General features: G+C 47.3%; 1 protein-coding gene and 1 long non-coding RNA gene across 3 annotated transcripts in view; one reads left to right on the top strand and one right to left on the bottom strand.

Moving 5' to 3' along the window:
- The window catches only part of LOC123352896, a 90,002-nt gene extending 77,998 nt beyond the window's left edge, over positions 1–12,004 (bottom strand). The window contains exons 1-2 of one of the 2 annotated variants that reach the window (XR_006574315.1): positions 11,665–12,004; positions 5,143–5,213 (exon numbers count right to left, since the gene is read on the bottom strand). This is a non-coding gene — a long non-coding RNA (uncharacterized LOC123352896). Of the gene's footprint in view, positions 1–5,142; positions 5,214–9,640; positions 9,983–11,664 lie in introns of those variants that run through there. The other variant, XR_006574314.1, reaches the window with a different exon arrangement.
- Positions 12,005–12,551: 547 nt separating this feature from the next.
- Positions 12,552–23,130, top strand: part of SH2B2 (SH2B adaptor protein 2) — a 69,425-nt gene continuing 58,846 nt past the window's right edge. The window contains exon 1 of the mRNA XM_044994177.1: positions 12,552–12,648. The gene's annotated coding sequence lies outside the window, so the exon portion shown is untranslated. The remainder of the gene's footprint in view (positions 12,649–23,130) is intronic.

Genomic DNA, 23,130 nt, shown 5'->3' with positions numbered 1-23,130 from the left:
CGTGCTGTGGCACTTTTGTATTTTTATGTCTGATTTTTGTAGGCAATGGTTTAAGGGAGGTGAAACTTGGGGGTACCCCAGACTAATCAGACACCGGAAAGGAGTACAGTAGTCTGAAAAGGTTCAGAGCCACTGGTTTAACATGTAGCCCACCCAAGGCGAAGCCAAGACTAGAGAGAGATAAAACAACAACAAAAGATGACCAAGGCATCAAGCAGGATGGAGCTTGAGTAGCTCCTGGATCATTGGTTCCTCTCATTTTAGTCCAGTCCTGGTGCTAAGACGGTTAATTGGGATGGAAACTGATTTACAGTCTGCATATATAGCATAAGTGTTCCCCCCAAACTAGCCACTAGCGAACAGCAGTACTTTCATGCTGGGAAGCTTTTCCTACTCTACACAAATGGAGATGGGAACACATCTCCTTTAACATTCATTTAGCTTGTACCCACCCCAATATGGATCAGATTCTTCTCTCCATAACATACCCAATACAATTAAACACCTACTACTCTATTTGTATTCTAGTAGTGCCCAAAGACCCCCAGCTAAGATCAGGGCCCCATTGTGCAAGATGCTGCATAGACACATAGTAAAATATTCCCTGCTCCAAACTGCATACAATCTAAGACAAAGGATGGGATCATATTGCCTTTTTACAGACAGGAAACTGAGGCAGTGAGCGATTCAGTGACTTGCCCAGAAAACAAATCACATGGGATGTCTGTAGCAAGGCTGAGAATTAAATCCAAATCTCCAGAATGGCCTTCCCACTAAGACCATCTTTCCTCTTTGGGTGCTTAAAGTCAACAAGCTCCCACTGGTGTGGTAGCACTAGGATTCATTTCTCACTAACCTAGAGTAAGCCTACATTGCAACCAGAGGTGTGATTGCAGCTCATGTAGGAATAACTGGGCTTGCTTTAATCTAGCTAGCTCAGTTATAAATAGCAGTGAAGATGCAGCTGCACAGCTTTGAGCATGGGCTGTATAAGCCCTCCCAGAACCTTAGGTATATACTCATGTTGCTGGCCCACACCAGGGTCCTGCCACAGGGTCTTCACTATGCTAGCTAGACTAAAGCTAGCATGGGTGTGCCTACCTAAACTGCAACCACACCTCTGACTGCAGCGTAGCCGTACCCTGAGGCAAGTGATGTTACCATGTTTCTTAGCCCTTGTCTACACTTAAAAGTTTTGCTGTGTTAACTTTGCCAGTTCAGGGAAGCAAAAAACTATGCTGGTATAATTCTATCTATGCTAGGGCTTTTATTGGTATAAGTAGGTTGGCAATAATATATATGTGTTTCTTAAAAAAAAAAATCACACTCCTATAACAGGCATAATTATGTTGGTAAAACTTTAAGTCTCACTTCACGACTCCTTTTCCCCACTTACACGCGGTCGGAGATGGCCATGAATCTTCGCCACTCCATCTGGTCCATGGCATGGGTTTGTAAATCTTGGAGTTCCAGTCCTTCTCTCTTCAGATTTCTTTTGACAGTCTCTCCATTGTGTCCTCTGTCTTCCACGTTCTTTCTTGCTATCCTCTTCCGCCAATCCTTTCTTTGCGGGTCGTTCTTTTCCCATACTTATCTTATGTCCAGGCCACCTCAAACATGTGCTCTCTGGCCTATCTGTCTCAGAAGCCCAAGTTCATCTTCCCCCTAACTTCTTCTGTGCATACTCCGTCTACCCTCCGCTTGCCTGTCATTCTTCTCAGTATGTTAGTTTTTTGCTATCTCCGTAAGACCCACCATTTCCAAAACTACATAGCAGGCAGGGACAAACACATGCAGCATACACTTTTCCTTGCAGTTTTACTTAATAGCTGGTCCCACAATACTCCTGCCACCTTTTTCACTCCTCCCCATGCACCTTGGGTTGTTCTCTTCAATTCTCCAGATCTCTTTCCAGTAGCACTAAGGGTATGTCTTCTCTGCAACTAAACACCCATTTCCAGCTCATGTCAACCGACTCGGGTTTGCAGGGCTATAGATCTGCAGTGTAGACATTCAGGCTGGAGGTCAGGCTCTGGGACCCATGACGGGGGAGGGTCTCAGAACCTGGGCTCCAGCCCAAGCTCAAATGCCTATATTGCAATTTCATAGCCCTACAGCCCAGGCTCAAGTCTTCAGACCTGGATCAGCCATGGGTGTCTTATTGCAGTGTAAATATACCCTAAGTGTACTTCCCAAGTACACAGATTCTTCCTTCTCCTTCAGCTTCTCTTCTGAAGCTTCAGTCAACAGCTCTTCTGGAGTTGTGCAAGTAGGGAAGATAGACGTCGTCTCTTGAGTTTGGACCCAGCCTCAGTGTCTCTTTCATTAAATGAGAAGGGGGGAAACGACGAGAGAGACAAAATACCTGCCCAACCCCAAGCCACAGAAGGGAAGACTAAAATAAAGCCACAACTTTGTGGCGACCAGAGCATCACCAAAGATGCAGCACACGCTGCAAATTCTGCCAATGTTGGGGTTGTCTAGGCCCACAGATGCTTTTAGGCAAAGGATTTCATGTGCACACAAAGCTCAAAGTGAAAGTCCAGCCACAGCTTCTTCCATAGGCTTGCTACACTAAGTGTATTCCATGTAGAGTTTTTTGGGGTGTTTCTTTTTTAAATAAATAAGACAGCTAATAGCTCTGTAATTAGAATTGGCAGAAGCAAGCAGATATTCGATTTATTCAATAACCATTTAACAGAGGACTGTGTTTCAACATGTTACGCTCTGCCCTCCTTACAAGTTTATTCCTTTAAAAGGTTTAGCTATAAATCCGGGATAGTAATGTATTGCTACCCTGGGATGTGCTTTAGCAGGCTAGTGGTGTGTGCTTTGGAGGAGCCGTGATACCCAAGTATGAAGGAGGGCTTGATCCTGACCTCATACCGATGTCAATCAGGAGTAACTCCTCATTGCAATCAGTGGAGTTATAGAAACAGTGGAAAAGGAAGATCAGGCCCAGAACATTTTCAGCACAAGAGATGTGCACCAAGCACCGGAACCAAAGCCCATTGCAGACAATGGGAGGCTTTTCATTGACTCCAATGGGCTTTCGATTGGGTCCCCAAAACAGCATATTGCTATTCAAGTGTGGCTCTTAGCATTTTACTTTTAAACAAATGCTTTAAAACACTTTGGGAGGGGAGAGACTTTGAACTGTATCCTTCTACTGTGAGCATAGTTCCTAATGAAATTTGGGGGGGTGGGGGGGAAATCACAGGAAAAAGTTAAACAGACCACTCCACATTACGGTTTTGCATACACTCAGGCCAAATGCAGATACCTAAAATTAGGCCCTTAAATCCATTTTTAGGCTCTCGGTAACATGATTTTTCAAAGGTCTGATCGGTGATTTTACAGCTGTGCTTGGAAAGGACTTTTGTAAGCTTTAGTAGTTACTAGGTTTGTTTGTTTGTTTTGTGTTTTTAAATACAGTACCAGAGGGATGTATGGCACTTTACCAAATGGTAAAAAAAAGACATTTTGCCTATCAGGGGTTACTATTAAAGTTAGATCTAGTACAGCAAGCACCACCACAGGGGGAAGGTCAAGAGGTAGGTTGTCAGTTGCTTTATAAAAAAAAAAATCTTGTTCTAAGCTGAGGAAGCGAAAGCAGGAGTAAAAAAAACCCAACTACCACCCAAAACCACAAGACTAGAAGTCAGCCTAGGAAGGCCAGCCAAACATAGCTAGTAGAGCTGAGCAGGAAATTAGTTCTCCCCGACCCCACCCCTACAGCAAATTCCAGGCATAAAAAAAACTGTTTGCCAAAATATTGATTTTTATGTATTTATTGACAAAAACAGGACATTTCCCCTGGAAGTTTCCACGTCAACAAAATAACCATTTTCTGTCAACAACTCTTGGATGGAAATTGTTTGACCAGTTCTAGTAGAGTCTTTAGGGAGGGATCTGAAAGAGTAAGGTTATCATTTATATTACAGCAGCAGCTAGAGACCGCAACCAAGTTTGGTTGCAATAGGCACTATACATAGAGTAAGACAGTCCCTGCCCTGAAGGGCTTGCAGTCGAAATAGGCAAGACAGCAAAAGGGTGTGAGAAAGGAAAGATGCTGATCCCCGCTGTACAGAGGAGGAGCTGAGACACAGTGATGAAGGGACATGCCCAAGGTCATGCAGGAAGTCTGTCCCAGTCCCATGCCTTAACCACAAGGACATGCTTCCTCTCTACAGTTGCACGTGATTATTACCGGCATGAGAAGCAGCATTTAAACCAAAATACAGCATCCCTCTGTGGACTTCCCCTTTCTCCTACGCACCCGAGAATGTGAATGGACACCTGCCCTACAGAGTGTGAAAATGGCTTCATGGGAATCAGCCCATTGTGCTCAGCTGATGTGTGGTCACTATATATAACTGGATCCTAATAAACTTTTATTTAACAGACTCCACAAAATGACGTAGAAAGCACAGTGAAAAGCTGGTGGAACTATGAGAAGCAACATATGTATATAAACCCCTCTAAACACCAAACGAAACAAACTTACCAGAACAGCTGAGAATGACAGCTGCTCCAATCTAGAAACCTAAACAGGTGCACAAATCGAAGCCAGTATAACCTAGAGTCAATAGCTCATTATTGTTTGTATTGCAGTAGCGCCTAGAACTTAAAAGGCCCCAATCAAGATGAGGCAGGCACCACAGTGTCCACAAAGTTTGCATGCCTCTCCTGAAGAGTTTACAATCAAAATGGAAAGACAAAAAGGGTAAACAAAGGGAAGTGACTTGCCCAGAATCACACAACAAAACAGTGGCAGAGCCAGGAGTACAATCCAGGGCTCCTGAGTCCCAGTCCAGTGGCCTATCCACTAGACCACCCTGCCTCTCAATCCAAACGTTTCAGTGAAGCAACTTTTAAAGTATACGCATTTCCATAAAGCCATGTCACTCCCATTGTCAATGTAATTTTGATCTGCCAGCCCTTCAGCAAAGCCTCATGGTCACCTGTTATCAGCGGACACATCTCCTGATGATCAGTAATCTCAGGCCTCAAAAACTCCTCCATATTAATCCCCAAACCAGTGGGATTCATGGCCAGGAAGAGAAAGGCCCTTGCAGTTATCAACAGGGCTCTGTGTCTTAGTTTTGTAGTGTTTAACTAGCCTTACTGAAAGCCACTTACCAGATCACACACTTACACCCTGACACCTTCCCGGAGAGCAGCCTCTGGAGCCAAAAAGCAATTCACAATTCCTGGAGAGAGACAAAAGAGCGAGCATGAGGTTAAGAATGGTACCAGCAGGAGTCCCTGAGGGTTCTTGGAAAGCACACAGAGCACAATGCTGACCCTGACTAGCACAGAGAAGACTCCACTCCTAGGTACCGGCCTCTTGCGTTCATCGCTGGGGGAATGGGGTGAGCTGGCACCTCAGTGAAGTCATCCCACCCCATCCCCCAAGGTTCACATACCCTGTTAAGAGGGTTAGGAGGCCCCTTTCTGAGTCTTTGCCGCTTCAGCCTGACACCTGCTTTCCTCTGGTAGTCTTATGACGTACAGCCCCAGTTTTGTTGGGTGCTGTACGACAACTTCTCCCTGGGGAGGTCACACCCATTTCAGACCCATCCTGAAACCTGAGCCCCAATCCTGTCTCTCTCATCTCCCACAACTCTCCTCATCCATTGGGCAAGTCTTCAGCATGTCCCAGTTCTCTCTAGCTGACAGCTCAGCCTGTGGGCAGGTGAGTCCCTTTCCTGCATGTGGTCAGTTTTCAGGGAGCACAGATTGTAGGGATTGATGTTTCTACACTTTAACCTGCACCTCCTGACTTAGTCATGCCCTTGACACAACTAGCATTTGAGCACCTGGGGCAACCCTGATCCTTTTGAAAGAGACAGTGGGTGGGCTTCCCTTCTCTGCTCCCTTGGCACGCACAAGCCACTGGGCTCTCAGAGACCTTGATACAGCCAAACACTGGCTTGGAAAATTTCCTCATCCTCAGTTCCTGTCTGAGCCCTTACACAGGCTCTCAGCTAACCACTCACTCTTGTGATCAGAAAAAAAAATCAGAATTTGTTGATTTAGCAAAATAAAAGAAAACCTACTGCAGGATTGTGTCCATTTCGAGAAAGTTCTGCCAGAAGCCAGGCAGGTGTCTGATGAAACCCTACCTGCCAGACAATTTTTGAAACCTGCCTGGTTTCCTGCTGGCTCACCCACCAGTGGCCAGGCTATGGAAGCCGAAAGCCTGGAAGCCCTGGCTCCCAGTTTTTCATCAGCCCCAGCTGCAGAGTAGCCCACCAGGTGCCGTGCTCTGGAGACAGGGCTCCCAGCAGGGCTGAGCAGAGAACGGTGATTCCATTTAGGAAAAATTTTGCAATTTTGGGGTTTTGTTAGGAATTGAAACAAAACCAGATTTCAAAAATCTCCATGAACTGGAATTACTGTTCTCTACCCAACTCTACTACTCCCTCCTGTCCAAACTTCCACTGCCTCGATTTGCCCATCTGAGAAGTGAGAACAGCTCACTGCAGACCTCACTGGGATGTTGTGAGGCACAAGTCACAATGTTTAAGTGAGGGCACGAGAGAAGCGTGCATATTATCCCAGCAGAACCATCCCTCTAGTAAGCCCCTTTTAACAATTATTTCGAGTGAGAGCTCAGAGTTCATTAGTATACGGCAGCCACAGAGCTATCTGCTGGATCAGAACTGCTCTCTTTATTCAGGGAGACAAGGTGGGTGAGGCAATATCTTTTATTGGACAAACTTCTGTATGTGAGAGAAACGTTCAAGCTCACACAGAGCTCTTCTTCAGATCTGGAAAATGTACTCAGAGTGTCACAGCTAAATACAGAAGTTGTTCCAACAAAAGCTATTACCTCACCAAGCCTCTCTCTCTGATATCCCGCTACCAATGTGGTTACAACAACACTGCATATTCTTTATTCAGGGAATTTATTTTAGGCTTAAAAAAAAAAGAGCCATGTTTGCTCGAGTGATGTTTAATAAAAGCTGGGGATTTTTAAAAGTTCTTATGGTAATAGAATCCCATGGGGGCGGGGGGGAAGGCAGCATTTGAAGTGAATAGCACTGTGCCGAAGCCTTTACAGAGAGAGACTATGGGGAGTGTTCTGGTAAAGGGGTCGTATGACTATTGAGGTCAATAGGACTTTCAGTGGCCGCCGTGACTTGGGATCAGGCCCTCAGTGAATGGGCCTAGAGTGGCACATAAATATATTCACCATGACCAGAATTTCAATTAATCCACATTGTGACATATCTAGGGTACTGTAAAGATGACACGTGGGCTTAGTGTACATGTGAAAATTGGGACAGCCCAAAATGAGGATGGGTTAGAACACAAGACGCATCTCTGACCTCTGTGCAGTCATCCAGATGAAGAGAGATTCTTTCCACAGCAGTGTGCAAACAGGTAGGGTTTGATCCTGCACTATCCACCCCTGAAGCCCCTTTCACTTCTAGCTGGGATCCCCCCACCTCAATCCCACTTAGCAATATGAGAAGAGCAGAGTGGTCATTGTTTCATGTAGCAGGGGCTGAGGACTCCACATTTCTAAAACTAAACCGGCTCTTTGTTAAGCAGTGCTACCACTGCAGGTAATATTCCAGCCATGTGCATACAGACTAGCTTCCTGGTGCCCCCTCCAAACTCTTCCCTCCAAGTTCCATGCAGATTGCTACAGTCATGACCCTTTGACACTGGTTTGTGATACACCGGGGTTCTGAGCCTGGGGTATGAGAAGGCTAGGCAGTGCTCACCCTGCATGACCTTTCAGAGATACCACTGCTCTGGTTATCAGGATGGGTATTAATTTGGTGCTGAAATCTCCCCCTGCAGGATGGAACATGAGGCTAGCTACACCAGTGATAACTTGTCAAACCTTTGTTTAGTGACAGTTGATCTCCTGTGTGAACAATGGATCTAGAGTATTATCTCCTTACAGCTATCAGCACTGTGGGTTACCACCACATGTTGCAGACCCCAGCACTCCCAAGGCAATAAATACCAAGTGCAATGAAACCCGTAATGAAATCTCAGACTAAGAGGCTATTGATTGTCTAATATTTTCTTTTAATTGTACATGAATGGGGGAAGATGCTTTTTTGGGAGAGGCAGTCAATGGCCCAAGCAAAGGGGCCAGAATTAAATGCCACAGACATTGTGCTTACTCTAAAGTAGCCTGATTTTGCAACAAACACTTTCAGGCGTGTATGTCCATTCTCCTGAAAAACATTAATTAGGCATCAAAACACTCCTGCGAGGAAAGTATTACTGCCCTGAAGTGGACTGAATCCACGACTTCCATGGCATTTTCTGCCGTGGGGCTGAAGCTCCAAGCCAGCCCCACCCTTGCAGCTCCCATCTCCCACCTTGGTAGGGGGGACCCCACAGCTGCCCAGCCACGGCCGGCAGCCCCTGCAGCTTCCAGCTGCCTGGGGAGCGAGGGGCAGCCCAGCCGCATGGGCAGGGAGACCCCACAGCTCCCACACGCTGCAGCGGTGGGGGACCTGGGAGCCCCAGTAGCAGTGGTTGCTGAACCTGCCTACCCCTTTTGTCAGGGACAGGTCATGGGCTCCCATTGACTTTTACTAAAAATATCCAGGACAAAAACTTAGCTTCATTCATGAGCAATAAAGACACGCTACTGCTGAGCTTTCCCTTCACGCTATAGTCACACGGAGAGGGCACAGGGGAGGGGCACATGTTGGGACAGCCCTTCAGCCAGTGTCGATCAGCATAGCTCCATTTTTTTGATCAGCATAATGCCACTGAAGTCAATGGAGCTGATTTACACAGATCTGGCTCTTTTGATGTCCTTAATTTATGTCCTGTTCCCCAGCTGTGCAGTTCTCAATACCAGTCACAAACCACACACAGGCAGCAGCTTGAAAGTTATTCTCACACTGCAGCATAGCAATATATAATCCCCTAATGGCAGGGCAAAGACATTAAGGAGCACACAGGTTGTAGTGTTTGTATTTCTTGCATTTATGTGTTTGGCCCATCAGGCACTTTTGGTGCCTAAATGGGGCTGAGAAAATAAGAAGCCTAGGCCAAAACTTTTCAGAAGTTCTGGACACCCAGCCCCTTTTCAGAGGTGCAGAATATGCCCAGTTCCCATTAACTTTGGGTGGAGCTATGGATCTTCTGCACCTCTGAAAATCAGCACCAAGAAGGCTCAAGTTAAACATCCAAAAGGCAGTGGACACTTTTCAAAGTTTTGGTCCTCATTTTCCAAGAGGATTTCAGCTCCTGGAGGGCAGAAATTGAAGCAGTTTTCTTATCCCCCCTCCCCGAAACAAGATGTTAAAAACCTGTGAAACAAAAATACAGGGCTGATCTTGGAGTTATAGAATCATAGGACTGGAAGGGACCTTGAGAGGTCATCTAGTCCAGTTCCCTGCACTCATGGCAGGACTAAGTATTATCTAGTTGCTGCAGAGAGAAGCTTGTACAGAGTTATAAGAGGGAAACCAAATGACTCACAACACGGCAAGCACAGGAGACAACTTTAGCTCTATGGACCCTGTAATAACCTCAGCTCCCTGTTTAAAAAGCAATCTCCAACCAGAAACAGGATCTAGAAGGATTTACAAGGGGCAGCAGATCACTTCTCAGTCATTTTATGGCTCAGCTATAGGTGGCTTATGCTACATACCTTAGGTGCCTATGTAAAGTCAAATTTCTTTGGCTCTTCAAGGATTAGTATTATCCACCAGTAGACTCCATGAGGCAAAGATGTCCCTTTCACCTTACAAGTGGTGAGCTGCAGAAGGTGCACAGGGTGCCCTCCCCCAAAACCTCTCCTAGGGAACTGCTCCTACTTTAGAGATGCAGAAAACAACAAATCCCAGAAGATCCCTTTCCAAGCTCAACACAAGCTGTTATTTCCAAGAAAACACAATCAATTCTGCCATGGTCAGTTCAGAGAAGCTAAAACCTGAAGGTGCTCTGCTCTCTTCCCAGCACCCGATTGCACACATGGGTACACAGCTTGCTGCCCTTAAGGGGATAACGATACCCTGCTGAAACTTCAGACATGTGCTCTGCTAACTTATCTGCTATGCAGAAGTGCTTGGCATATCATACACTGACCTGGTAACAGGCCTTTTGGTGAGAATACTTGGTATTAATGAACATAGACCTCAGTGTTTGCAATGAAAGGTACAGAACCCCACTGAGTCCAATGGGGTTTCTTGCAGCTGCAATGGTCTCTGTGCACACATCTCATTGCAGGATCAGGGCATTATTCTTTATTTGCACATTCAAATATATTAATTAGGGCTATGACTGTAATAGTAATTAATAGCAAAAGGAATGAAGGCTGCAGACAAATGATGGAGCATAGGGGCAGGTGAATAGCAAGATTCAAACATCATAATCACCCTGCCATGCCTCCAGTCTGCAACAGAATTTTAAAAAGATCTTCAGTTTATGCACATTACAGGTGACTCAGGGTTACAATGTCCTGTAGGACCTGAATCAGGATATAGGCCCCTTGTGTCTTGGATTGTTTGGTGCAAGCAGCGTAGTTTGCAGAGGAAGTATAGATTAAAGGCATTCCTAAACTCTAATACCAGTAATTGAATGTGTGGCCTGGGGTGAATCATTTTGCTTCTTGGTGCCTGAGTTTCTCTATCTGTAGAATGAGGATATTTCTTCACCTCAGAGGAGTGTTGTGAAGCTCAGTGAGTTAGTTTGTACATTGCTATAAAGCATAAGAGCTATGGCCCAGATTCACACAGATAGTTATTTTGATTCCTAACTTCCATTGCCTTCATTGGAAGCTAGGAGCCAAAATACCTTGTGAATCTGGGCCTAAACGATGACTATGTTTTGGAGAGAAAAGTACATCACCATGTCAGTGTTGGTTGGTGACGGAAGAATGGGGAAACAATGAATGGAAAATTCCCTTCTGAGTCTAGCTACTCCCGAGCACAAAAATGACAAATAACCACTTAACTTAAATTCCCTGTAGTCATCAACCTTTACTTAATACCATTTGACTTTAACTGAAAGCCCCACACTCTCCATAAAATATCACCTTGAATGCCTCTCATGTAAAAGTGTTGTTGTAGCCCTGTTGGTCCAAGGATATTAGCGACACAAGGTGGGTGAACCTAGACCTGAACAAGATCCCTGTGTAGCTCTTTCACCAACACAAGCTGGTCCAATGAAATATTACCTGATCCGCCTCTTCTCTCTTATGTAACAACCACCCTCAGCTGAAAGGTGCTTTACCAACCTGAGGTCTTGCCCCATAAACCCTTATTCTCAGGAATAAGCTTTATTGACACAGCTAGTCTCTGTGACTGAGCAGCCCATGAGCAGAAAGGAAGGATGGGCTAGTGGTCAGGGCACTGAACTGAGACTCCTGGCAGAGCCAGGAACTGACCCCCCAACCTTCCTATATGGTCACTGAGACCCAGCTTACCAATGGGAGTTAGGTGCCTAAGTACATTTGAGGGTCTGGGCCTTAACCTCTCTGTTCCTCATCTGCAAAATGGGGACCTAACCAGGGTGTAGTGAGGACAAGTATTTTGGAGGGGCTACATAAAAATGGAGCTAGAGCAGTAATGTGAATTACAAGGGCCCCACAAAACACGTTGACCTAGAGATGTCACTGGTCATTGCATAAATAAATACACTCCCCCCTTCATGTAGCTGCAGTGTTTTGCCCACCTCTTGGTAACCAGGAGAGGTGGATCTGGTTTCTTTGATGGTCATGGACTCATCATAAAGATCAATCAGTAAGTACTGGAAACATTGGCTGTTTCGTGCAGAGAAGGAACTGGCAAGGCTGAGGTGTTCTCTGGGTACGCAGGCGGAGGAGCGGGTCTCCAAGCCTGGTGGGCAGCCAGTTGTAGGTCACAACCAAACTCCAGGTGTCAGCCCCGAGCCTTCTGAGGGGGCAGTAGCCAGTGGCCAGTGCTCCCTTCTCTGGCCAGGTCCCCCTCATCCCGCCAAGAAGTGCGGGGAGTGGCTCCCTCTTGAAGACGGATTCAACACAACACCTGGATCAGCTACATGACGTGGGGGTGGGGGGGAGAGAAGAGGCTTGAAAGCAACACAAGGGGCTTCTTCGCTACCTGCCAGCTTCAGTGTGTCCAGCACCTATTTGGCGGGAGCGGGGGGGCCTCGCGCGCCGCTCCCGCCCCGGGCGCCCCGCAGCTCCCCCCTCAGCGGGGGACCTCGCGCGCCGCTCCCGCCCCGGGCGCCCCTCAGCGGGGGACCTCGCGCGCCGCTCCCGCCCCGGGCGCCCCTCAGCGGGGGACCTCGCGCGCCGCTCCCGCCCCGGGCGCCCCGCAGCTCCCCGCCTCAGGGGGGGCCTCGCGCGCGCCGCTCCCGCCCCGCAGCGCCCCCTCTGTTCGGGGTCCTGCTGGGAGGGGCCCCCTCCGCCGGGCTGCGAGGTGGGACCGGCCCAGCCTCCCCAGCGCTGGGCGCTCTGCGGCGGGGCCCTTTAAACCCTGCCGGGCAGTGGGCGGAGCAGGGGGCCGGGCCGGGCTGGGTTGGCCGCCGCGCTCCAGTGGCGGTGCGCAGGGGCTCCTTGGCATCTGTCTCCGCCAGGAGAGACAGGAGCCGGGCCCGCCCGTGGGCTCCCCCGCAGCCGCCAGCGCCCAGGAGAAGGCACCAGCCCCGCTCCCGTGCAATGAGCCTCCGAGCCCAGTAAGTGCATCTCCCGCCCCGCCGGCCGGGGCTTGCAACGGAGCCGCCAGCCGCAGCAGCAGCCGCCTCTCTCCGCCGGGCTCGCACGGTGCCGTTGCTAGGATTTGGACCCGGGGGGGTGAGGCTAGTCTGCGGGGGCATCCGCTGCTTCGAGGGGGGAGAACGGAGCCCCCTTCCCCTTGCTGCGCTGTCGTTCCTTTCCCCCAGCAAATAATCAGCAGCTCCTTGCAAATTACTGCCCACCTCGCCTTCTCCCGGTCATGGAGCCCCCTTGTTATTCCAGGGACCCAAAGGGACGGGGGCCGGCGGGGGGGCTGCTCCGAAACCCTCGTGGCTCTGGGGCAGTGAACATTTGCTGAAGCAGTTGGGAAGGATTGTTCCTGTAAATGGATCCCTGTTGGTTATTTAATGAAAGGTTTCTGTTGGGGGCCACACTTGCATTGCTTCGGGTGTGTGCGTTTAGAACTGAGCAGGGCTGAGGGAGGGGACATCCTGGTCCTGTATAGCAGTGTCCCACTGACCTCCCTCCCCCTCCAGCCCTTTAACCTATTGCATGATTGATTGAGGTTACAGTTTAGCTGATGATTGATGTCGGGGCCCTTCTGAGACAAATGACAAGGACTCCCCTCCTGGGATCCTGCTGGAGGTTATGCTCAGGTGTCCAGCTGGCTTTTTTTAAGTGGAGGAAAGGGTTATAGAGCAAGGATAAACCATACAGCAGCGGACTCCTAGATTGATTCTGCTGTCTGTCTTGAAAGCTGTGGATGGACGGCTGTCCTTCTTGCTTGTTGGAAATTCAACATCTCTAGCTACTGTCTCTCTCTCTCTCTCTTCCCTCCCCCCCAACTCTAAACTAGGTCTGTAATGATGCAACTGTGGCATTGTATGTAGGTAGATTTGTTTTGTTTAAATATTTGATCACCTAAAAGGCATGGGGCCTGAACTTTGAGTGGACTTCAGAGCTGTCTGGGGTCTCAAAGTCCATGCTGGGGGACATCAGACACAGGTATGAATTTTTGGGCAAGTAGGACATGGAGAGACGTGTAACTTGTGTGATTGCTTGACAGACTTATTATTGGTAAATAAAAAAGGTTGGCAGCATTTCTCTTTCCTCACTTAGGGCCTGAGCTTGCAAGGAGCAGGGCATCTCCGCTTACCAGGGAAGTGAAAGAATGCTGCGCACCTTGCAGGTTCAAGGTGTGTGTGTCTGTCTGTGTTAATTAATATACAAAAACCATGTTTATCCTTTAAATATGACTTTCTAGGGCCTCGTGGGTTTCCCTGTTGCTCACAGAGCTCTCTTCTTTGGAGAGATTTGCATTTCCCTTTTAGCAAGTTGTTTTCCCTTCTGTGGGCCTGATCCTGAGAGGTACGGAGCACTTGCAACTCCCCTTGCAGGCAATGGGCCTGATCCTCCTCTTTCTTATCCTGATTTTGCACTGGTATAACTGATTTTAGGGAAATTGCTCCTGATTTGCATTGTGTAAGTGAAAGAATCAGACCCATGTCTTTGGGCAGCATGGGGACTTTGTGACAGCTCTGTTTATCTCTAGTTTCTGTTGATGCTGTTTTGTCACAAATTGGACTAGAATACAATAGATCCATGCTTTAGAGATTTGAAATGTATCCTTATTGAGACGATGTTATGGGAGGATGTATGAACTTCAGGAGCCGATAATTAAGATCATTCCAAACTCCTCTAAACTAGCCTCTCCATTACTGCTCAAAATCCTTGCATATAGCAACCTTTATCTTATCCACAAAAAGTGAATGTTTGTTCCAGTACATGTCACAGCTCCTTATGTTCCTTAGGTAGAGTATTCAAAAGCATCTGAATGATGTAGGAGAACCAGTCCCATTGAAAATCAGTGGGTCATGTGCTCCTATGTCATTCTCCTGAAAATCCGAGCCCCTCTCCTTTGGTGCGTTCAGGGATGTATAGTTTCTTGTTTTTGCACAAATGGCACTCTCACTAATCATAAGAGAAGCTGAGCTGGTGCTTCAGTATCCCCTGAATTTAATTAAGAGCTTTGCAAAGTCGTCCACATCTTTATGTAGTGAATATTCCTGCATGTTGCTCAGTAGCATTCATTTTTTTTATATATAACACTGTCTCACACCCAAATATGTCGGTTAAATAACTTACTCTTATTTAAGTCACTTAATCCTTTCCTGTAGGACGTCTGGCATATCTCACTATTAATTGGAAACCAATGCATTTGCGTGTCTGCTAATTTGTACTGTATTTTAAGGGCTGCTTTTCTCCTCGGGTTTTCCCCTTTACTTCACTCTCTGTCTCAGTTAGCTAATTAAAACTATTTATTTATTTATTTAGTGACAGTGTGGTCAGTCCTGTAATAACTTCCTTTGGAGCTGATGCTCATTCCCTTTGCTGCTGAATATGCTGTGACAGTGTGTTTTGAGATAACACACCGTGGCTTTTGTTTTAAAATGTGTTGCCCTCCCTCTCTCTAGTTGCTCATGTTCAAGATTTCTCTCTAGGTTTGGAATTGTGGTGATTTTTATGTTACAGCTCCCTCAACTTGTCTTCTTTCTGCTCTCCCTCCTTTTTTGGCCTCATCACCTCATCTCTAGGGGTCTTCTGTATGTCTGTGTGTGTGTGTGTGTGTGTGTGTCTCATCTGCTCCCCTCTGCTAAGACAACCCCAATTTCCTGCCATTCCTTGCTCTCTGGGGTCCCTCCTGTATCAAACAGTTGCTATCAATCATTTTTTGATGCCGACCTATAATTCCCAGATAGCATCCTGTCTAATGCTTCCTTTTTGGGTCAGGTTATTGAGGAAGTTGATACCAACTGGAGTCCTCTGTGTTCCTTGACCCCGTTCCATCTGTTTTTTGCCTGGGGAATGTCACAGAGATTGTGCTGGCTTCAGTGGTGGGTCTTCTCCATTGTAGTGATGGACAAAGGTCATGTGCCCATGCTGATTCTATCAGCAGTCCTCTCCCATCTGTTTGGTTAATACCGGTACATATGTCTAGAACTTGGAGCTACTTATTCATATCCCCATTTTTGCCTCATTCATATGCTGGGTAGATACAGGATCTACGTTCATGTGTAATGGAGGGCGGGGGTATCAAACTTTTGATGCACATAGTTTCTTCTCTGATGGTCCAAATTGTGGCTCTGGTCTCTGCTTTAGTTAGTTGGGGTCCAATACTAATCCGTATCATCAGGAGCTAGCTGCTGGTCAAGCCGTGTGAGTTGAGCTCTGAGCGAGAAACTGAGGTCAGAGTTTTGTTTTCGCTTATGTGAAGAAAATGAGGTGGACAGAAGTTAAGTTGAAAGAGGCCTGCACATAGACACCTCTGCTACCACCATTCTGTCTCTTGCCACTTGGGAACTGTCCATCAAGTACCAGTTCCTGAAGAAGAGTGAGATCCAACCTTTGATGTATGCAGTCTCTGCAGCCTGGGTGTACCAGCTGCATCTCTAGCTGTTTGCTGTGCTTTCTAGCTGCCCTCTGCTCCTTAATGTTTCAGGCCACAGGTTGTATTTCAGATACCGTTGCTCCAATAAAACGTCGTCTACATGAAAACTGGGAATAGAAGTGAAATGGTAGGAATGATAGCTCTGGTGATAGGGTCCAGCTCTGGTTGGCTGGGTGTTTTGCCTCTCACTTCCAGAATTATGAAAAGTGGAAGGTCAGTAGGATTAGCTTAGAGGGGAAGGTTTAGTGGCATCTGTGTCCGGTATGAAATTCTTAGACTCCCTAGAACCACAGGTTCAGATCCCACCGGGATCAGTTAAACCTTTCATCTTTTTTTAATGTGTTCCAGGAGATTTATTTGGTGTCTGTCAGATAAGAACTTAAAAACCAAGGACTTCTAATTACTCTGGGTGCATTATAAGATAGGTAGGGAGCTCTCTGCTTTATACTTGACCTTGGCACTGATAGGGAGAGTAGGAGTCTACCCAGAGTTCTTGGCTTCCCCCTTTTCCTCCTCCTAACTACTGTGCAGCATGCTGTGAGCTAGTAGGTTGCGGCTGTCCACTCCAGAGGTGGCTGCATTTCACTTGTGTTGTACCTGTAGATCTGTAAAACTCTGTAAAATATCCTCTGTAAAACTCCTTCAATCTAGAAGCGTGACTTTTGAGCTCCAAAGGAACACTCCAGCCAGCCCTTCTGTACTGGAGGAAAATGGCAGCTGTGGAGGGCTAAGTGAAAGGGATGCTTCCTGGGATGGCGTGAATGGCTTTCTGGCCTTTATGGGAGGAGGTGGGAACAGTGTCTCCTTGCTGGGCTCATCTCTCTCTCCTGTATATTGATTGTTTGTCTGCAGATTTGTTGACAGACGTGATGAGGGTGAACTGCACTTACTCCATTCAAGCAGAGACTTGTGCTCAACTGTGCAGTCAACTGGATCTCAGGGAAGACAACAGGGTTGCACAGGAAGGGCATAGACAAGCATGGGCTTGAACTTTGTTTCCTAGTCTCTCCAGTGCCTAGAATTTAGGGCAGGGAGGAATCTGCCTCCACTGCTGGGCAGAGTCCCTAGCAAACCTTCTTGCATTCTTCTCTTATGCACTGCAGGCCAAACAGCTGAGAAACTCGAGGATAGTCCCCTCTCCCCTGTAGAGAGCACGTGTTCCATGAAGGGGAGGTTCTGTCTCCATGCTTCCTTCAATTTGTGGCCTCTGTCCTGAGAGTGTCAATGTAATCATAGCTCGTGGGCCAAAGACACCTATGACTGGACTGAGTCCAGTACACTCGCTTCACACAGCCCGCTGAACAGCCGCCAGTACCGTCTGCTTGACGGTAGCAACCAGGCTGCACTTGATCTGGTGACCTGGAGACAAACCTGCTCAGCCATCCAGTCCCTCCTGAAATGAAAGTGAGGCGAGGCAGGCCACAGTGTGAGCAAAGTCCAAGCCTAAGCATTTTCTTGCTCTAGCTGCTTGATCTAAAAGATCCCACGAGCTTGGGTTACGAGTATGGGGGGGATTGTTGGAGCCTTGTTAAGATAGAGGCCCCTCCATCATTTCACTTCTGTCTGCCTCAAAATCCTGGGAACAGTGCTTACCAGCGAGTCTACCCCACCACGATCTGTGTCTCCCATCTTGCACGTAACCTGCAGCCAAGACTCTAAGTAGGGTCCTTGCTGTTGGAAGTAAGAAATGTTACTGTGTGGGCCAAATGGGAATCTGTCCCGGCTGAGCCAGCAGGAGCTGGGCTAGGCTGTCTTAGCTGGAAGTCCCTCTCTGAATATCTTGCATTGTTGTACATTGAATGTATTGTATAACGTGGTGCTGCCTAGTGAGACAGAGTAGGAGGGGAGCATTTGAGGTTAAAGCCATAACCAGGGATTATAGAAATCACTTTAACAAGGGATCTATTTGGGGAGGTTATTGGAGATCAGCGGAATTTCTACAAGGTGTTTTGCTTAATACACCACTTAAGTAATTAGCTGGGATTTCTACATTTATTGCTAACATGCTGCCTAGAATTGAATTTCCCCAGTTGTTAGACAGCAGTTTGTCTCAGATCTGCCTGCAGATAATGTTAATGATGCAAGCTGGGAATTGCAGTGACATCTGCAATTTAAAAAATTAACACAAACCCATGTACTTGTACCCCAACATCCTAAATCCCATGTTTATTATGTGTGACAATGGAACAGCAGGGTTTAAAAAAAACAACTTTGGATTCCCCACCCCCACCATAATGAAGTAGACAATAAAAGATCTGCTATAGTTTGAACCAGAATTAATTCGGGGAACTCCTATGGCCTGTGTTATACAGAAGGTCAGACAAGATCATCACAGTGGTTCCTTCTGGCTTTGTAATCTGAATCTATGAAATAGTTTTCACTTCTGATCCCAAACTACAAAGCACATAGAAGGTGCCAAGCTGAGGGTCGTAAGTTCAAACCCCCTGATACCCCATGCTGCAAGCTAAAAATCATTGGACTCCTTTAGGTTGCTTGTATAGTTGTCCAGATAATTGCATACTGGCTGACTGTGGACTCAGTTCTTTGCATACAGGAAGGAATTCCATGTGTTGCTCTTTATTCTCTTTTCCTGATCTGTTACGCCATAATCCGACATGTCTACAGATCTTGTGTATTCACTGGTTTTCTTCTCAAACAGCTGTTAGCACAGGGAGTAAAACACAAAACAGAAATGTCACTGGGATGAACTTTTGGAAGGAAAAAGCCCTGTGAGATGAAAATCTCCACTTAATCTTAGTAGTGACAAGAACATATAAAACATCAGGTTTTACTAAGAGACTGTCCCATGTCCTGACAGCATGCCTGGAGCACATACGGTGGAAATTGATGGAAGTGCTATTGACTACAAGCAATGAAAGCTTCATGCATGGTGGGTTTATTATTGTTTGTATTCCAATATTGCCTATGGGCCTCAACAGAGATCAGGGCCCCACTGTGCCAGGCACTGTACATTCACATAGTGAGAGATGTTCCTGGCCCTCAAAGGCTTACACTCTAAACAGACCAGCCAGCCAAAAAGTGGGAGAGGAAATGGAGGCTCAGAGAAGGGAAGTGACTTGTCCAAGTACACGCCACAAATTAGTGAGACAAGATGGGTGAGGGAATATCTTTTATTGGGCCAACTTCTGCTGATGCAAGAGAAACGCTTTTGAGCAACACAGAACTCTTATTCAAGTCAGCAGCAGAGCTTGGAACAACGCAGATCTTCCTACCTACTGAACTGTGCAGCTTCTCTGCAGGAGTGGGCCCCAAATGCTTGATTTTGCAGCAATGAAATCAGTGAAATAGTTGACTTCAGTGGATGCGTAATTGGGCCTCATTGTGAAACTTTGGATAACTGCTTGTTTAGAGTTGTTGCTGCACCTAGATGCATAAGCAAAGCATTCTGTGTAAGGGGAAGGATGAGATCATATTTTGCCAAAAATCCCTCCTAACTAGCAGTCCTCTTTATTTTAAAAGCTCCCATATGAACTTTACTTTGACTGTTCGGTCTCTGAAGGCCTTTAGAGGCTTTGGCGACCTGAAACTGTGATGTCTTGGAGATCTGAATGCCACATCCCACTGATAGGCAGTATTGCTGCTCCTTCATCTTGAGCAGCAATGCGGGACCTCTTCTTTCATGCACACTGATCCACCAAGCATGTCGTACCTGCAGTGGGAAATGGGTTTCCTTCACAACCTAATCATTCAGAAACACCTGCCTCGTATAGTGAAATTCTGTCCATCACGTACTGCGGTGCTTGTCCTTTGACTCTATTTGCCAAGGGCCAGCAGTATGATTAGAACCTTAGAAACAAATAACCCGACATGGTCCCTGCCCCGAGGTCCTGCTCAAACACACATCAGCCACAGGGTACGTGAGTGCTGCTGTGATCGGGGAGTATCTTGCAAGGCTTGGCTCAGTGGGAGAGGGTGTTGGGAGGAAGGGTTTGTCGGAGAAGAGGCTGCCCCCAGGAGGGTAGGGTGACATGAGAGAAGGTTACAGAGGGGACAGGTAGAGATTTAGGGCAGGTGAAGGGAAGAGATGATGGTCAAGGCTGAACTGTTCAAAGCTTCCGTGGTGAAGGTGAATAGCAGCAATTTAAGAGTAATGCGTGCAGCATGCAACGCCCAGTCTCTGTCCCAGTGCTAGTGAGGCCCATTCATTTTACATCACAATGTAGGTGTTTTGGCATGCTCCTTAAAATGCCTCGAGAACAAGGTCTGTGCCCTTCGGCTGCACTATATTGTAATGCATGCTGTGGAGACCCGTTACCTGAGTGGGTGCTGACCAACCACCATGGGCTTTGTAAGCTCCAAATTCCAGCCCAGCACAGCTATCTTGTGATTGTTCCAGGTGGGGGACATCACCTAAAGGATTCCCAATATGGGACACCTGCAGGCTTCATGGACACGCCATGCTGGTTCTGGCCATTAGTGCATCTTCCTCATGCAGCCGACTTGCATTAAGGCAACCTTTCCTGAGCTCTCCTGTCCCTGGGATAACCCCCTAGGTGTCAAGTTACGGCTCCCTTGCTGCTGGGCACTGGAGGTCGCGTCAGGCGGCAGACACAGCAGCTTCACTCAAAGGTAGGAGGTAGGGTGATCAGACAGCAAGTGTGAAAAATCAGGATGGGGGTGGGGGTAATAGGAGCCTATATAAGAAAAAGACCAAAAAATTCGGGACTGTCCCTATAAAATCGGGACATCTGGTCACCCTAGTAGGAGGCCATCAGCTTGCCTGTTTGGATGGCTTAGATGTTTGTCCTTCTCTTCTCAAATGACCCCTCACTAGGGAGAGAGGCGGGGACTGATGTGCTCTGCCAACCTGAGTGTCCAGTCTGCCTGTGCAGGGGCCCACTGCTTAACCGTGTAGGTGGGGATAGAACATGGGACCTCTGGCTCTGAAAGCATCAGCTGCTATGGCCTGAGCTAAAAGACCTACCTCTGTTAGCCAAGGCTCATCAACCGCTGTACGTGTCTGAGGACAAAGCACCACAGGGAGTGGATGTGATTTGCACTGGCTCTTTGTTCTGTGTGGGCAGGGGGAGGGGAGGGAGTAGTTCATCACGATTAACATTACTCCCAGAAATGCTAGTAGGCGAGGGAGGGAGCTGCATTTCTGTGAGTTGCATAATTTTAAAGTGTCTGTGTTGAGTGGCAGGTCACCAAGGCAGAGGTGTCTGGAGTTCACCCAACAGCTTTTGGCTGATCTCTCGTCTTCACGCACTTCTCTTTAAAGTTGTGATTACAAGGCTTGTTGTGATGGACAATACACCTGTTATTTATGGGGACAGATGCAAGATTAGCTGTTCTCATGATCTAGAATTGGAAGATCCTCCCTCTCTATGAGGTTCTGGGAACAGTAGGCTTCTGCCATGCTTCAAAGCTTTTCTTATCATGAGCTTAACAGATGTTCTTTCAGTGCTCTATGAACCCATCTCGGACAATCAGTGAAATTCAAAAGCGTTCACCTAGAGTGTAATAGAAAAGACACGTGCCACTAGCTATGCAAGGCTGGAATGTGGAGCCCAGGATTCTAATTGTGCAAGTCCCTTCACCTCTCTGTGCCTCGGTTTCCCTATTTCTAAAGGCATAGAGTGGCACTGACCTGCATTCGTAAAGGGCTTTGAGACCCATAGGTGGAAAGAATTATATCAATGGAAATTCTTATTTGCCCATCTTCCACCTTGATCTCCGCAGATGGAGAATCCTCTCATATCAAGGCTTGAATCGAGCCAGAACGCCATTTTCCACTGGGTGCAGCATTGCTTACTTCTGCCTCAAACAATTCAGGGCCCAGAGCTGGGGAGTTTCTGCTGGGCCGGCGTGTGTGCTGGGGTGGGGGAGGTGGTGAGTAGTGAAATGTTCTACAGAGTTGTGAATGTGGCTTCCTGTGCTGATCTTGGGTAAGTCACTTAGTCTTGCTGTGCCTCTGTTCCCCATCTGACAAGTTATCTGGCACTGCCCTGCCTCCCAGGGGTGTTGAGAGGATAAATACACTAAAGCTTGTGAGGCGCTCAGATATTATCCTGATGGGGGGCCACAGAGGTAAGCAGCAATTTGAATATTCACCACCCATAGGAAGCATGAGGTTTTGCAACATCCCCACTTTCCTTTCTCCTGCTCAAGTTTGCTGGCCTCATGTCTCCAGCTCATTGGCACTCAGATGCTCTGCAGCAAGGAGGCATTCGACCAGCACATCTCTTTCCAGACCCACGCTGCAGTTCTTGGTCCCATTGCCTTCAGATGCTGAACAGACGAGCATCTCAAGTTTTAGCCTGAGATGTTTCAAGGCCGCCATAAGTCATTTAGCAAGTCACTTAGTCCCTCTGTGCCTCAGTTGCCCATCCCTGGGGGGATAATACCGTTGCCCTATCTCACAGGGGTGTTGGGAGGAAAAACACTAAAGATTGTGTAGTGCTTTGGGCGCTAGATAAGAAATAGGGTTGTTATTTATTACTCATAAGGGATTTGGTGCCCAAATCTCCTGGCATTTTTGATAGCCCTCCTCTTAAACCCCTTCCTTTGCTGCTTCCACCTGATCAGCAGCACTGGGGGCCTCCTTATCTCAAACAGTCACATGTGGGGCCACAGTCTGCTCTTAGAGATATTCACTGGAGTTGCTCTGGATTAAAACTCGTGTAACTGACAGCAGGATCCGGCCCAGTGATCTTAGCTGTGAGGTCTCTGGCTGCATAACCTTGATAGAACAGGATGCACTCAGGCACTGTTCTAAATCAAGGAACTTACCAAGAAAGCCTTTCCAAAGCTGGATTTATAATATTTTTATTAATGATTCATTCACATGACTGCAATTTTCCTCCCCTCCTCTATGGAGCTGCCATTCACCTAATGGAAGAGCAAGCTGAAACCTTGCTGCGCCTGGCTCTGTGGTCTGCCTTTTGCTGAAGGCCAGACAGCGAGTCTCGCTTCTGCAAGTGCCGAAGTCCATTTGGAGACGCGGCTGCGGGGAGGGAGACCTTCATTAAGAGGCGAGCAGTACACTCTGGTTTTGATCTCCTTCCTCTCG

Source organism: Mauremys mutica, chromosome 19 (assembly GCF_020497125.1).
Source record: "Mauremys mutica isolate MM-2020 ecotype Southern chromosome 19, ASM2049712v1, whole genome shotgun sequence".
In the NCBI taxonomy this organism is placed as follows: domain Eukaryota; kingdom Metazoa; phylum Chordata; order Testudines; family Geoemydidae; genus Mauremys; species Mauremys mutica.
This window is presented reverse-complemented; position numbering and strand designations above follow the sequence as displayed.